This window comes from Dermacentor andersoni, chromosome 1 (assembly GCF_023375885.2).
Source record: "Dermacentor andersoni chromosome 1, qqDerAnde1_hic_scaffold, whole genome shotgun sequence".
Lineage (NCBI taxonomy): Eukaryota > Metazoa > Arthropoda > Arachnida > Ixodida > Ixodidae > Dermacentor > Dermacentor andersoni.
In genome coordinates this window covers 167,074,281-167,089,799 of record NC_092814.1, presented here as the reverse complement: position 1 = coordinate 167,089,799, position 15,519 = coordinate 167,074,281, and the positions used below count along the sequence as shown (strand labels likewise).

At 47.0% G+C, this 15,519-nt stretch overlaps 1 protein-coding gene across 1 annotated transcript in view; it reads left to right on the top strand.

The window, feature by feature from the left end:
• The window catches only part of LOC126547079 (uncharacterized), an 87,654-nt gene that overhangs the window by 25,104 nt on the left and 47,031 nt on the right, over positions 1-15,519 (top strand). The gene's annotated exons all lie outside the window — the stretch shown is intronic.

The window sequence follows — 15,519 nt, the reverse complement described above, 5'->3', positions numbered from 1 at the left end:
AGAAAGCCGAAGAAAAAATTCCTAAGCGTACAGCCACAGGTCTAGACGAGGTTCCCGTTAGGCTGATTAATGAACTAGGACCCAAAAGTTAGGAAGCACTGGTGAAAGCAGTGGAAAAAAACTTTAAAAGATAGATGAATACTAGACAGTTGGCGACAACGTAGAATGAATTTAATTTATAAAGTGTGGGGTTCTCCATCCGTGCTCTTGAGACAAAGGAACGACAACACAGTAGTGCAAACAATCACAAGGGCATTTATTGCACCTTTCATAGATCAATGCCTGCTAGCCGAGTTGCTATCCACAAAACATGCCGATGGGCGCGCGACAAATCTAGAAGTCCGACTCACCGCGACCGGATAGCGAGCGAATATGTTCGCCCCATGCTGGGTCCCAACGCCTGGTCGTTCGCGCGTACGGTCACGCGAACGGGGGCGCGTTCGAAGGCAGGCCACGCGAGGCGGTCTCGCAGAAGCACGGATCGGCGCCCGCGTGGGACGTCCGCACGGCTTGACGATCTCGAACCCAAGAGCAAGCGCCTTGTCTTTCGGCGCCCCAGTAACACCGCCTGTCGGCGGTGTTAGCAGCGCAACACTCGCGCCATCTCTCGTACTGCGCCTCAACCACTCCGACCGCCGCGGGCGCCAGGCCACGCGAGCCGTGCGGGAAAACCAACATATCAGGGGACGCGTGAGAGTCGCGCATCCCCACAAAAGGTAAGGGGGAGAAAGATAGAATTCACTCGTATAGAGCGTGGGCCATTACATCGCTAATGTACAGGTTAGCAATGCAGGCAATCAAATCAAAGCTGCAGGCATGGGTAGAGAATAATGGCATTTTGGGAGAAGTTCAGAATGGCTTCAGAATAGGTAGGCGTTTAGATGATAACTGATTTGTTCTTACTCAGTGTATTGAAATATCAAAAGTAGAAAGCAGACCGTTATATGTGGCCTTTCTAGACATTACAGGAGCCTATGACAACGTAGACCGCAACATTTTGTGGGATATTCTTGAAGGGGAAGGCTTAGGTGACGATTGTCTACAGCTTTTGAGAGAGATTTACCTAGACAATACCGTTTGCATTGAATGGGAAGGAATGAGGAGCGAGGAGAACGTTGATATCAACAAGGCACTGAGGCAGGGGTGCCTTTTATCCCCACTGCTGTTTATGATGTACATGGTGAGGATGGAGAGGGCGCTAGAAGGAAGTAATATCGGGTTTAATCTTTCATACATAGAGGCGGGTACAGTAGTAGAGCAGCAGCTTCTGGGTTGATTTTATGCGGACGACATTGTGTTGCTAGCTAACAAGCAAAGTGATTTGCAACGTCTGGCTATTTTCTGTGGAAAGGAAGGCGAGAATTTAGGTTTGAAATTTAGCGTTAGAAAATCAGGTGTTATGATATTCAATGAAAACAGAGAACAGACAGTGGCAATACAGGGTTAGGAAATTCCTCCGGTAGAAGAATATAAATACCTTGGTATATGGATACACGAAGGCAGTAGATATACGGAAACACAGGAAAAAAACAATAACAGTAAAGGGGAAGAGAAATGCAGTCATAATGAAACACAGAGCGCTATGGGGATACAACAGGTACGAGGTGCTCCGGGGTATGTGGAAAGGTGTAATAGTTCCAGGACAGACTTTTGGAAATACGGTTGTTTGCTTGAAATCAGGGGTACTATCGGGACTCGGTGGCAACCAAAGGTCGGTGGGACGTCTTGCATTTGGTGCTCACGGGAAGACTACAAATGAAGCTGTGCAGGGTGATATGGGCTGGACAAGTTTTGAAGTGAGGGAAGCTCACAGTAAAATTGATTATGAAAAATGGCTGCGGAATGTGGAAGAAAGTAAATGGGCTGGGAGAGTGTTGAGGTATTAGTACAGGAAAACATTGATTAGCAGTGGAGGAAAAGAACTAGGAAGCTTACCAACAAGTATGCGGCCTGTATGGTGAGCAACACAGCAACAAAGAACGTCAAGTGGAAAGTCAGAGAGGCTGAGATAATCTGATGGGGGGCGGCAATGGAAAAAAAAACCTGACATGTGTAACTGCTTAAGAGGAAAAAGCGAAATCAGGAAAAAAAACCAGTTTCAAATATTATGGTATAACCATAACAGATAAATTGAACTGGTGTCTCCATGTTGAAAATATTTGTCAATCAACATATGAGAAGCTGTGCTTCCTGCAAAGGAAATTGCGCCAGGCGATGAAAGAAGTCAAGGTGATTGCATACAAGACATATATCCGTCCGAGCCTAGAATACGCTGGTGCTGTGTGGAGCCCCCACCAAAAGGTTTTAAAACATAAACTAGAACGAATTCAGAGAATGTCAGTTCGCTTTATCTGCTCTTAATATCGACGAAGTGACTCGGCAACTGAAATATTCAAAATATGTAACTTGGAACCACTGGAATCAAGAAGGAAGAAGCAACGATTGAAACTGCTTTTTCAAATACTACACGCAGAGGTGAAAATAAATAAGGATGATTATCAAACGCTCTTTCACAAAAGGTTCCCACGAAGAACACGCAGTACATTCGTGCAACCAATAATAGCACGAACAGACTTATTCCGCTTTTCTTTCTTTCCTGACGCTATTAAACTGTGGAATGAATTACCGAATGATGTGGTACAAGAAAATACTGTGAGTGATTTTGAGGTTGGCCTTGATAAGTATTTCGCTCAAACTGGATAGCTTATTATTTATTCCTTGCACGTAACTGTGTTTTTTCTACAAATGTTGTGTGTTACAAATGTTCTCCTACAAATGATATTCAATGTTTGTTCTATGTACAAATCAATTACTGACCCTCCCTGTAACGACCCTCAAGTGAGGGTTAACAGTATGACTAAATAAAATAACTCACAGTGAAGCTCGTTACTTTTCGAAGCGAGATCAGGATGCCTTAGAACACGCACTTATAAAGCGAGATATAAGAATGAAGAAGACGCATCTGCTTGCTGCGGTAAAGCTGGGGAAACGATGGAGCATGTTGTATGAGAATGTGAAGATATCTGCCCAACAGTCCCTTTAGGTACCACTTGAAGCCCTTGAGTACAGCGAGAGCAGCGAGAGACGATTGGAAGATTGGCAAAAGAAAAGTAAGGGAAACGACAAAAAAAAACGGAGACGTACAAAAAACAAAGTTCACAATAGGGGGTCAGAAAATTTGGTTATGGGAATTCGTCGTGGTTTCTTTTTTTTTTTTTTCTTTCTTTAACCTAGGTAGAACAGTAGGTAGTATAATAGCAAGAGCTTGGTGGCGCAACACAGCCCCGTTTCAAAGGGGATGCTCATAACATCCATCCATCCATCCAGCCTAAGGCGCCGCATTGTGGCACCTTAATCAGGCCTATTAAAACCCCTTGGCAGGTGTTGTGCGTGTTATTTTGTGTTTATGACGGCGCGCTTCTTCCCCACTTGTTGGTGTCCCACTGCTTAAGAAGTTGCCCGTGAGCCATACATCATCATGACACCTCGAGCTTCTATAGTGCCAGTCGCGCTACGTTTATATAGTGCTAGTTCAATATGTGGGGCTAAGCCAAATTGTATACGTGGATTCGCGCGCTGCGGCCGATGAGTGCTGTGCGAGGGCACTTTCACTAAGCTGATTTAATTGCGCGGCCAGTGTAGTTACGGGAGGCATGGAGAGGCATTCGCTTCGACACTTAAATGCCAAATGTCCGGCTACCGTGTGTTGTAGATCCGTCTATAAATACAAAAGCGCAGCCTTCCTGTAGCAAGAGAGTTAAAAAGCTAACCTCCAGCGAAGGTGTTGATGACCACTTTTCAAGGCCCCGCAACTTGATACATTGCCGCAGGGGCAGTGCGGCGGTTCGGCTAGTATTCGGTGATTAAGCTAGCGCTCGGCCTACTCATGTGGGCTTATGACTGAAAGTTTATTTCGAAACAAAACTACTGATCAATATTTAGAAGCGAGGTTGTTCCATCACATAAGCAACTTCCTCAAAAAAGTAATAATTATCGTTCCACTTAGTGATATCGCTGGTACTCGTGGTAGTGAATCGAAATGCAGTTTCCACTGTGTTTTACTTCGGCTGACAATCAGCCGCACAGTACGACAAGAAAGCAAGAGCAGTTGAAAAGAAACAGCCCTTATTACAAAAATGTGAAAAGACTGAAGGTTGATTTATATTGTCTGAGTAAAAATTGAAAAAAAAAATCACGCAGAACTATCCCTGTGAATCTGTTCTAATTTTATTCCAGCCGGTTGCCCCGCCCCTTTTCGCGGGCTGGAGCGCTGCCGAGCCGCTGTTATTGCGCGGTCCACTTGCCGCGATAGGGGAGAGCAATGAACGGAAAATTCGAGAAAAAGATTGGTTTTCATTCTGCTGCCACTGATGTCATTAAAGTAGGGATATGCGAATATTGTAAATTTCCAATATGAATCGAACAGTTATTGTTATTCGACTCGTGTTCAATTGAACAGTTTATTGTTCCAAATTGTGCAATATTCTTTTCTTTCGAACATATATGGTATAACAGCACTTAGTGGAGTCTCAAGGGACAAAAGGAAGCGATAATGAATAATCATGCAGCAGGGGAGCTGCAGTTTCTGCGTAGGGGCGCCAGTTCCTGAGAGAACGCACCCGGCAGATACCGTCTATCACAATAATTTTAAATTTAAAAAAAACACCTTGCTTTCAAGGGGCCCATAATCGAATCAGTCGTCTCAGTTTAGGCAAAGCAATACTTAGCTAATCAGTCTAAGCTTATTTGCATCCTTTAAAAGAAGACGTGGTACTTAGTAGCGCACTTCTTCCATTCAACGAACACCACACTCAACATAGTACATTGTATGACTCGCTGTATGACTCCATTGTTTAGTTGCTGTCATTGTCAAGGTGCGCCAGACAACTGAAAGGGGTTGTTTCTTGTTTGCAAGCTCCTTAGTTGATCGGATGTCTTGTTGCGAACTGTTCTTCATATATGTATCAAATACTATAACTACTTAAGCCTAATTTCTTTCTACCAGAATGCATCCACAAAATTTAGATTTCAGTTGGTTTAGAAACGAGGAAATATTTGATATTCGATCCGAAATTAGAAGGACATTTTCCTCGAAAATTCTAATCCGACTTGATTGGAAAATGCCACTATTCGAACGTCCCTACGTTAAAAGTAACGGTTTTGCGATATCGTCTAATGTTTTACGAGCGCTCGTGTAAACTCGTTGATTGCTTCCCTACATGTAGTTCTGAAACGCACAACAATGAAAAACAAACCTTACATGTGGCTGATCAACTTGCAGAGCCCAACAATCGTCCGCTTAAGCCTGTGCATACCGTGGTGATTGTGGCCGAGTTGAAGCCTGCGAAAGGGGACAAGAAAACCATGCCTACTGTCCTGCTTCTTCATCCCCGCGACCATTCGGCGCAGCGTTCAGTGCTCGCTCGAACCCTTTGATTTGAAATCGTGTCAGAAATGTCCTCGTGCGCCCGGAACATACACTGCGGTCGTGGAGTCAACATTTGGGAGCTCTTCCTGCTTTTCCGTCTGACAGGGCCACGGAGATGCGACCGCGTTGGGGCGCAGATCGTGAAAAGCACAGTGTCCGTTCGGCGCGGCTCATTCCCATCCTGTCGAACCGATCGGAGGCCGGCTGACCGGAATCGCTGCGCCAGAGGAAATGGAAGAATGACGGGGTCAGAAATGAAAACCGCGCCAAGCTAAGCAGATAGAGAGAAAGTAAAACGTGCGCAGCGCACAGAAGAAGAATACAGAAAAAGGTATCAAGAGAACTCCCCCGCAGAACGCACTCACGCACGCTAGCACGAGATTTTCGAAAAAAGCGAGGTTTCACAAATGCGCGCGCCAGTGCACTGCCATCAGCAGTGTAACCTGCCTATCGCAACAGTTGGCGCAGTGCTCGCATCCCTTGCGCGGAACTCGCCGTCTCTCTCTCTCTCTCTTTCTTTCTTTCTTTCTTTGTTTCTTTCTATCTTTCTTTCTAGAGCGGAGAAAAAGAGGCGGACGGGTGCCCACCGCCGGGGTGTGGAGTTCGGCATGAAGAAACGAGCGGCCGAAGCTTACGTCGTCCAAGTGACGGCTGCTGCGTAGTGTGCACAATGCGTAAGTGGAGGCGCAATTGCCAGCGATTCCGCCTTGGCGGCATCAAAAGGCCCACCGGCAGCCGCTGCAACCCCTACATTAGCCGCCGGAACAAAGGGAAGGGCAGTAACAGAGAAAGCCGCGATAACACCGACCATATCAGGGAAAAAAAGCAAGGCAGGCAACAAAGCGTGCTTCAAACAACAGGCCTTCTGGCCGGGACCACAAGCGCGCGTGCACGTATAGCGGGGCGTTGGTATCGTGATGCGGGTAGTCTGGTACGCCCAGCCCTTCCGCCAGAGACGAACTGAAGTCAAGCGCAAGTTGTGGCGATGTGTTTGCTTTGCCACTGTTTCCCTTTTATCTCGAAGGTGTATCGATATTTAAGATGTAGACGTTCCGCATATCAAGAACTCCATCAGTGAAAGCGACGGCGATCGAGTAAGGCGCGGTGCCTGCTGCGCAAGTTGACAATGCGCAACATGAAAAGTCGCGCACGGCGTGCATCCTTCTTGAGTGAGCACGCTCCCGCGGGATGTAACGCATTCGGATGTTGTTACTCTGATCGAACTCAGCAGAAATGGCTTAGAGCGAAAACAGGAGCTTAATAGCTCGTGAAGAGGTAGATGCGCGCACTGCTATGCTGTGGAGCACACGGAGAACATATTAGTAGAAACCACTGCATTTATAGTTACCGTTCTTTCTTCTGCACTCGGAAAGGATTATGAATACACTTATTTGGTACTAAACCAACACAATATGAATTATGTAGGATGCATAAAACAAGAATTCTGCTGAACCAATTAGCCAATCATGCAAGATGACCTCACTCACTCACTCACTCACTCACTCACTCACTCACTCACTCACTCACTCACTCACTCACTCACTCACTCACTCGCTCACTCACTCACTCACTCACTCACTCACTCACTCACTCACTCACTCACTCACTCACTCACTCACTCACTCACGTCCTTAACAGAGTTACGAGTTGCGTTCTTGCAGACAGAAATGACAGGGCTGCTATTCACCCAATCCTTTGATTTTAGTTATACGTGAACATTGACAACCCGAAAACGCTGTGGTGGATTGGGTCAGTGACATTCATGTTGCCGGTAATGACGCTAGGTCTCGAGACTAAAGAGGCTATAACAAGCGGGAGTGGCGCCTAGTATTGTGATAATCCCTAACAGATTAGCACTCATGTCTTATTCAAGAAGCCAACCGGATGTATTGCAAATGACAGTAACGTGCGCATTATTGCAAAATGGCCTCGTCGTTTGTCCTTCATTCTTTTTTGCCGTTCTTTATTCCACGAGAGCCGGCTCGCAGAACTGTGGGAAGATCCTTTGAATGTCAAAGTAAGCTTTGAACGGCTGAGCGGCTTTGCGGCGGGTAACGGCCATGTATATATGGTCAGTCAGAGCGGGACAAAGGGAAACAATCAATACGTGTACACAGAGGTTGACGTGAATGTCCTGTCGCTAAGCTTGAAAACTGTCCCCGCTTCCGGCTAGAAAACGTAGACAAATGTAAGCAGCATTCCTGATAAAACCTGCAGACACAGGATAGAAGAAACGCTGATAAATCCTAGTTCATAGGTTCTAACAAAATAAAGAGCAAAAAAAAGAGGTGGGCCCTCAGATGATTCTGCTCAGATGCCATGCCCGACTTGCATATTTAATAAAATACAGCTTACAGAAGTAGAACTGTGCCTCCGCTTACCAGGAAGAGAAGCAGGAGTAATACGAATCTACAAAGCATCAATTTTTTTTCTGGTCCTTCACCATACCGTAGACTTGAGCTTTAACCTGTGCATGGCCCCACCTCCGCTATCACTAGGATCGACTATTCGGCGTGGCGGGAGAAAGCAACGGGAAAATATTGAGCAAGTGGTGTAGTCGCCGTAAATTGGCACAATACGTGCTGTGTGTTAGTACTACAGGTATAGAAATACTAGTAACCTATAGTTTTCGTTGCGTCTACTAATGACAGGGCCCATCAACGACCCTCAGGGTACTTTCTTCTCCGACAAAAAGAAAGAAAGAAAGAAAGAAAGAAAGAAAAAAAAAAAAGAAGAATCGGTTGTAGCGCAGTTTCCTCGGCGAGGAGTTGATACATGTGCGGTCTTTATAAAGTGCATCGCTGCCATAAAGATGGACTGGCTGCAGGACCGCCGACGTTGGCAACTGCGGCCAAAACTAGCGCGCAGCTGGCATATCGCACGCAGAGTCGAGTACATGTAGGCATTCACCAAGCGCTGTAATTGTAGCGCGTCGCGTTCTCTTTCGCCAACGCCAGATAATTTGCATGATGGAGCGCGTGGTGCCTGACGCGCGGGTGTTTATATATAGCGAAACTACTGCCGCCTCGTGCCACGGATGAGGGCTGGCCAGTTCGTTGGCGCTATCGGTGGACAGGCCCTACACACGCATAAATACAAGCGCTCGCCGAAGCGGCGCTAAGGTGGGAGGGAGGAAAGCCCTTTTTCCTCTGGCCCAAAATTCTCGTCGTATACATGCACGTTCAGAATTGATGACGATCACGTGTGCGTCCCCTTTATCTTGCCTCATCCTCCTTGAATATGTTCAGAAGAATAAAGAAAAATAAAGACGTCGAGGGGTGGTGGGGCGCTGAACGGTCATATATTTCACGGCGCTAACGAGGAATGATCAGCAATGCGCATAAACCGATAGTTTCAGTGTTTCTCTTCGGCACTTCCTTTTTTGCCGTGAGCCACACAGAAACCTGGACCTATCAACCTGCCTGAAACACCTGTTTGGTACCACAAGAGGGCACTCTGCACTCATTCTCCATCTTTACGGTGCTCTAGTACACTTTTCTGGTAGATATATGTGTACAGATGCCGAAGCCTCGGCAGCGCAGCTAATGCAGAAGCACTAAACGAGAGCGAGAGCGAGCGAGCGAGAGAGAGAGAGAGAGATCGGAAATGCAGGACGGTCATAACCAGAAAGATGCCGTGCACGAGATGGGCGAAATGAATTTACAGTAATTGCAAGCGAGCAAAAAAAATCAGTGGAAAGGGAAATTGGGGCACAAATTTCTGAGGCAGCGCACGTCACTATCACATGTCTCGCAGGACTGTATAGCCGTCTCGTGCATACGCCCTTTTGGACCGCTGTCCTAAAGTATTTTATTCTTGTTCTTATTGGATGCGAGCCCTACCAGCGAAAACCTCTTGCGGCTGTGATGAAAAATCGCGCACCTGTGGATCTGTACCCACGTTAACGGAGAGGGAGTACTGTGTACAACGCTATAGAGACACTGCACGGCAGGTCACTGTCAGAACACTCGGCGAGATTTAACAATAAGTTATAGCACGGTCCAATGCACGAAAAGGTTTAAGTTCATCTAAAACAGTCCAACAAAAGACAATTGAAGGTACTAAGCAGAAGAGACAGCGCTGGAAGAAAATTTCTTAAAAGGCGAACAGTCATATCGTCGCATTTAAGTATCGATATGTCGTAAACAGCCTTTTTAGCGCTTCCTCACGACGCTACATATATGTTCTGCAGGCACGTCAACCGGCTCACTCTAGAACTAGCCTTGGCTTAATGTATCACATCAAGGGGCATACTATGTGTTAGCCAACATTACTCGTGAGAAATAAATAAAATTTCACATTTTATTTGACAAAGGTGTTCAACTACTGATGGCACCAATCTCGCAGGCCTGCTTCGGCTTAGTTGTTGCTTTTCTCTTTTTTGTTCTTATACGCGCGTGTTGTCTAATAATGTTATTCAAAAGAGCTGGACGACCCTGTTATATGCCCCATGTGTCTTCCTGTTCCACTGACTAGCACAACACACTGCAAACTATACAGGAACTGATAAGCTAAAAATACTTCGGATGAACAACTTTCATTTGAGCATGAATACTATAATATGACATAATAGCACTCTGGCCTGCTCAAACGAATTTAACCTCACAATACCAAGTAAGTGTTTATTGATTAGAAAATATAATCTCCGAAAAACGTTCCAGAGAAGGACAGTATACCTTTTTTTTTCTGTTTACGATAACAATGCTTGCGAACGCATAAATATCTTTGTTTTTACCAATGATATCGAGAACAAAGATGCTCACCCGGGCAACCAGTTGGCATACTTAAAATCCCAAAGTGTCCTAACTCGAATTCAGAACGGTCTCAGCCGTTTCTCATCCTCGTCTTCTTTTTTTTTCTTTTTTTCTTTTTTTTTTAGCGTAGCGTTATTCACCACCGTCGGACATGACGCTTGTCAACTGTGGCGGTCGCCATGGATATGTGGCCACAGAAACGAATTTCGATGCAGGCCGCTGGTGCTTTCTCGCAAACTGGCTTCAAAGTAAGCGACACGCGCGCACATCGGAGCTGCCAGCTCTTTTACTTTTTTCCAGCCGCACTATGAGGGTGCGCGGTCTACAAGCAGCCTTTATACTCCCCCGTCGGTAGGAAACAAACTTGACGCGCGGTGTTCGTCAACCAGCTTCCGGCAAACGCGGTCGCTTCGCCGGCGAGCGAGTGTGTGTGTGCGCGCGCGCAAGGCAGCGGGCGACCCGGGAGAGAGTTTTCGGCGGACGCCTTGACGCTTCAGGAATAGCACCTCATCCCGTGTGGGCCGGGTGCGCAGGCCCCGCTCGTGCAGCAGGCGCCACTGCGGCCGCTCCGAAGACCCGCGCCGCCTCCGTTTCTCCTTCCTCGAGGGCGCGATGTCATTTAGCGCTGGCGGCGGCACGTATCCGCTCTTCGGGCGCACGCGCGGCTACTGTCATTGTCGAGAGCCGCACTATGCAGGAAGCGCGCCGCCCGCGCCCACTTCTCGTCCGTGCACAGAGCCCTGGCGAGAGCGACGACGAGCGGAGACCGATTCCGGGGAAATCCGCAGGAGGAACTTGGGCAGAGAAGCGGCTGCCCGGCCGCCGCTTTTCAACGCGAGTGCCACTCAATATTCCGCGACGAGGACGACCGGCCGCACGTCCTCGACCGCTTGCGAGCGGCGGAGGCGGCCATTTCCGCGTTCGTCTAGCATGCGCACGAATGGGCTCCGAGCGACGACGCTGCCGTCTTCGCCACACCAGCAGCTACACGGACGCGCCGCCGACGGAGCCCGGCTCGGTCTGCGTCCGCAAATGTCAAGCGAGGCAAAACGCAGAACGTAAACAGCGCTAAAAAGATTAGCGTCACCGTTGTGGGCGCCACTGTCCTGAATGAAGCGAGATCTCAGATATATGGTTCTCTTTTACAGTTGCGGGCTCCCTAAACATCCATGCGCATGCTAATGAGTTGTAAGAATGATCAACGAACGAGGGCACCGTTTAATGAGCACCTTCGCGACGAGGCAATGCTTCGCATGTTTGGAAGAGCCGCGCCTCGTGCGCCCTCTGGCTAGAAATTTAACTGCTGTAATTGGCCTTCAACCGCTACTTGTTCCTTGGCAGGCCGCTTAAGCGCAATGGCGGATGGGAGCTGAGCAGTGATAATACGCTCTGCAGAATAATACAGCTACTTCTTGTTGGCGTGACGCCGCAGGCAGAGTTTTACAGCCCATGCATTTCTAACACGCATCGCCGCAGGGTGGTGTACGTCAAGCCTCGACAATCTGCAACCGCCTCACCCTGGCTGAGTAGGGGACGTATATTAACAGGAACTGCCGGTTTCAATACCCGGGTTATGGTTTGGTGTACAGAAGCTCGGTTAGAGAGAGAGAGATAGAAAGGCAAGGTAAGGACAGGGAGGTTAACCAAAGATTATCTCCGGTTGGCTACCCTGTACTGGGGGAGGGCAAAGGGATGCGATAGGGGAGAGAGAGGAGGATTTAAAAAAAAATAAAAGATACCTACACACAAACACACGTACACACAAACTGTTTCTGTTGGCATTGTCACGCAGCCCGCAAAGGCGTTCCTAGTGCTACGCAGTGTCACCGTACAATCCTACGTCACACAGTGTAGTCACAATTTGTCAGAAAGTCCAGTGTCTTTTAAGTACCGCAGCAGCGCCTTCATAGCGGATCGCGCTGATGTTCGCGTATGCCATGTTTTCTGTCATTGGTGTTTTCTGTCATAGAGGTTTACGTCTTCTCGGTTGATGTGGAGCTTCCTTGCAGAAATTACATAGTTTTCCTTGCTCTGCAGTCAATATATAGGCGTGTACCTCTCTGCGGTAAAATAACCAATCATGTATACATCGCAGCCTTAGCGCCCGACGACGCCCTACAAGACTGTTCGCCGAGTGGTCGGTCCACAACTTTAAGTGCGCTATTGTTTTTAACCGCACGCGCCAAACACCTTACGGGGTCCGAGGAAACCATGAACTACTCGGTGTTATTTCTAGTATGAGTGGGGTCGAGATGTAGGTTGTCCGCTTACTTACTGAACGATTTAGTGAGCGTTCAGGGCTTCTACTATTTGCATGTTCGCTCGCTGAACAGCAAAAGACCCGAAGTGACATCAATCCACTGGCGTGTAAGGATACCTTTCCTAGTCAAAGCTAATGCGGCATTGCTCTTGTTCCAAGTTCCAAAATTATATGGAAGCGAATCAAAAGGAGCTACGCAAGGAAAATGGTGCAGTTGAGTGCGACGAATATATCAAAGAAAAATCAATCAATTAGTCAATCAACCAATCAATCAATCACAGTTTGTCAATAGTGATATGATGGCATGTAGGCAGTATAGGCATCGGTACACTACTGCCCGAAAAGAAACTCAGTGCCGGTGAGTCTGGCAAGTGAGTCTGACAGACAACTGCCATTCGGTTCTTGGAAAAGGTGAATTGCTTTGGATGAAGGATGAACGCCCATATTCACAAAGCACTCTACAAACTAAAGCGGTTCATAAGAACAGGCACCGGTCAATCGGGATAGCAAACTTGGCACAGACAAATAGCTCTTAACTCCTTACTGCCCAGTGTCTCCGAATTCACGAAATACCGAACATTGATCGACCCCACATTAACGCAGAAAAATTACGGGCTGGTTTTGGTCTTTGTGTGTTCTACATAAACAGCGCCTTCGTTAACAGCTTTCGATCACTTCTGTTTAGTAATCTGAACGAGAAGCGAGTGCGAATCCAGAGAACTATGCTGTAGTCGAGCACGTGTGATTTCACTTTTTCTTTTTTTTTTCGTTGTTGTCTGCTGATAGAGGAGATGGGACTCGTTGCAAAATAAAATTAGTTGCTGTTCTCGTGCGCCTCAGTATTGGTTCTTTCTTGTATAAACCTTCCAAAATGTGGTCTTCGCCGCTCACGGTCTATATTTCTCTCTGTGTCGCAAATTCATGACACCGGGAATTCGCAGCTTCTTTTGTACCAGTGGTTAGGTGGCCATAGACCACCTGTTAGGTAAAGAAATACAATGGGGACGTGATTTAGCAGCGCTGTTGAAATGAGGCGAACAGCCAGACCATAGGCACCTGTTGGCGTAACGCTGGCGGTGCTTTTAAGCCTCCCTTTCATAGATTTTGGATAGACTCAGTGTGTGGCTGTGTGCCACGCTCAATTGTTTTGTTCGTGCTTACCTTGAAGAATGGTTTAAACTAATAGTAAGGTGATGCGTTCGTTTCATATATGATGGACGCACAAGATTGCGCTTTATTTTTATGGATCGAGTCGGCTGAGGAAACGAATTCAGCAGGAAGGCGATATTGATGACAGGACCCTCAGCAAGGACAGTGACAAGAACTATGCGTACAGACTTCAGAACACGACGTCTCCAATAATCCACGCGAACAGTGAGGACGAGGAAGACAAAAAGTGCAGTCGCTCCGAACGCGTCTCTTTTAGCAATAGAAATGGCGTGGCTGAAGACATCCTATACATTGAGAAATGTGGGTGCTGCAGTGCCAGGTTCTGCCTGAGAGCGAGAGGGTGCACACTCCGGTTGAATATTTCAGAATTTTCCCATGAAGGAGCATGCTCCATAACAGGAAATATACGCTGCTCCAAAACAGAGCGGCAAACTCTTTTCGTCCGTGGAAAAATTCCTTGTGGCAAAGGAGAAGAGTGTCGCAAACGCATTTCCAACTTCGGGCGTCAGAACGAGGGCGCGTGGCACTCGCCAGTTGTAAATGACACGCGGCGGAAGCGCAAACAATCTAACTTTAAAGAACAGACGATTTTCATACGCTCCAAGTGCAATGTTTATCTCTGCCTTACAAAGAAAACGCAAGCGCTCATTCTTCAATTTTCAAGAGCACTTTGGCCAGCAAGACCAAAATTAGAGGTTTTCTTAAGATAAAAAGCGTTTCAAAAGACAAAAACGACGCTTTCTTGGAGTAAGTGCCTGCCTGCATAAATTTTCAGCATTCGTCGAATACGAACCAAACGCGTTGGGCCGCGAATTAGCGACAAACCAATTTTTTAGAAAAAGCAATGCAGCGGCGCTATGACATTTTCTGGTGTAGTGCTTATTATAGGAGCGAAAAGCCGAATGAATCACTAAGTTTAGCATTTCTTGCTCAGGTTTAAACAAATCGGCCATCAAGGGGTTAAAATTTTAAAGCCTTGTAAATTCGGTTCGTATATTTCACTAGCCACAACCCCAGCGCATAGGTGGAGTACTGTGCCAATCTGTTTTGGCTGTTTTGTCTCCAGTAACAATAACTAGTTCCTCGTAACTAATCATTTCCGCCTCTTGTTGTCTATTTCTCTCTCGTAATGACTCCGGGCCCTGAGGGTGAAGGCGCTAACAGCGCGCTGCGGAATACGATGGTTTCTCCTTCATTGTTAGCAGCGAAGTATGAAAAGTTTGGGCACTAAATATGAAGTTTGGCCACTGGAAAACAATAAGAATATAGCAGGAGGCAATAAAATGACGAAACACTATAAAAAATACTCCGCAGAATATGTAAAAAAACACACACACACAAAATACCGATACACACAAAACACACAAAACAGAGAGAAACAAAACAAAACTGCGTGGTGGCGGCCCTTTCAGAATTCCTGATCTGTTCCAACGCCATTTCTACAACGTGTATGCTCAGTAAGAAGCTGTTGTTCGAAGCCACTGTCAGTGTAGCAAACGGCACTACTGGTATCCGAAGCACGCCATTTCTGCACTCTACATGAGTGTTATCTATACTACACTTCTCCTCTTAAAGAAATAGAGAGAGAGCGAGAGTGAAGGAAACAAAACAATAACGACACCGAAATGACACAGCAGGTGGCCGCGCGATGTCAAAATGCCATGGGGCAGTGATGCGATAACCAAGGTGCCTAGCCCACAATGAGCGACCCTGCTGGGCGAACGGCTTTTTGGATTTGGTCCTCGACTACCTGACCACCTTCCACATATCTACTAGATTTCAATGAGAGTCAAAGCAATGCGTGCCAATAGCATCGTCAAATCAGTGTCCGAACAGTTGATGCCAGCTTTACAGCTTCCACATTACTGAGCGGCTTTGGTGGCGAGCGAGCATGGCAGTCGTTCGGC